General features: G+C 46.4%; 1 pseudogene; it reads right to left on the minus strand.

Annotated features, from left to right (window-relative positions):
- Positions 1-530: 530 nt before the first annotated feature.
- Positions 531-751, minus strand: LOC104268906 (annotated as a pseudogene).
- Between the last annotated feature and the right edge of the window lie 884 nt (positions 752-1,635).

The following is a 1,635-nucleotide window of genomic DNA, read 5'->3' on the forward strand; positions in this document are numbered from 1 at the left end:
CAAACCAAACACAACTTATTTCTCCACAGCAACCTGGTTTTCCAGTGCATCAAGCTGCATGGGGTTTTCTGTGAACTTTTTCAGAAAACTGCAACTCTTGCCTTCACTCCAAACAACAAATGCTCCTTAGGCAGTGGCACACAAGCTGTGTATCTACAGTAGAAAGATCAAAGTTTCTTGAAAGATTGAGAGCATGCAGAAGGCATCCAGTGAAGAATTATTACTAACACAGCTGTTATGTTATGAAAGCCTTTGCCCAGCTCTTACATAACAAGTCCATCTCCAGCACAGATTTCAGCATTAGCAATGAGCTCCCTGGTTTTCGTTACAATAATCAGAAGTGGCCAGAGCAAAGCGAAGTGCTGCAGACCACGAGCTTCTGCTTGGACCAACGAGAGCCCTAGCACAACTCTTTCCAACCAAACGCTACTTATTTCACCTCACCTCCTGTTTCAAGACAACCCCATCTTAGAACTGCAAAGGTGGACCATGGCCCACGTGAGGGAAGATGGTGAGAGGGAGCAACTCACCTCCTGTAGGCAGCAGGGACAGCAGCACGAAGAGCACCGGAAGGGTCTCTGCAGAGTTATGACCTCGCGGCCCAAGTTGTCTGTAATGTGGATTGTGAAGGCTCGTGATGGCCCACAGCAATTCCTGGTACAGAAGTCGTTGTCCTCTGCTGCAAAGTACACCCTTTGCCCCAGGGCATTCTTGATTTCATATTTGTTGTTTGTTTCAAAGCCAGTCACAACTGAAAAACAGGAACAGAACTGCTCTATTTCTGAGGTGCGTCTGGTCAGAAAATTCACCTTGCTAACTCTGCAGCTACCTTTTGGGATGACAGGCCTCACTCAAAGTCTGGCAGGTGCAGCTGCTGGCGAAGGGTAGCAGTGGGGAAGCATCCTCAAGCAGTGCAGCCTGACAGAGAAGTGCAGAAACAAGAAGCCACCATGAGCATGGCAATGCGGAAAGAGCATGGAAATATCCATCAGTCCCATCCCACCAGCCACAGAAACGTACGGCCAGAGCAAGCACCACAATTACACGTAACACAGCATGGAAGAATCCCAGGGAAGAGCTGAAGGGAGGAGAATGAAACTTGTCAGTTTTGGGGCACAAATATGTTCACAATGAGTAGATGGCCAAAAAAGGCCTCCAGTCAAGACTGATGGCAGCACAAACAGAAAATAACAAGAGCAAGGAAAAAAGTTTTGATTCATTCCTCTAACAAATTGTCCTGGGTTTGAGCTAAAACCCAGTCCCATTTAGTGATTTTTACTTTTCGGTTTTACTTTCTTCTAAAAGGCTGCACTTTCTGAAGTTAGCAGCATGTTTTCGTAGACAGTGCCTGCTACTAGCAGTGATAACACTTGATGTTTAAAGTTAATGCCTGGGACTGGTATGCAGACAGGCTCTTGCTTATACTTATTCTTATAGTTACCAAGGCCACTGCTGACTCTTGTATGCCACGCTGGGGGTGCCAGGTAGTAAAGGGGGGTAATAGACAGGACAGGTGACCAACGAGAGTATTCCATCCCATATACGTCATATTTAGTATAAATTGAGTGATCACAAGAGTTCCTCCCTTCTTTGTCCTTCTTCTGTGCCCTTCTTCTTTGCCCTCTTCTGCAATGG

The sequence above is a fragment of the Apaloderma vittatum genome, unplaced genomic scaffold, assembly GCF_000703405.1.
Source record: "Apaloderma vittatum isolate BGI_N311 unplaced genomic scaffold, ASM70340v1 scaffold43756, whole genome shotgun sequence".
In the NCBI taxonomy this organism is placed as follows: domain Eukaryota; kingdom Metazoa; phylum Chordata; class Aves; order Trogoniformes; family Trogonidae; genus Apaloderma; species Apaloderma vittatum.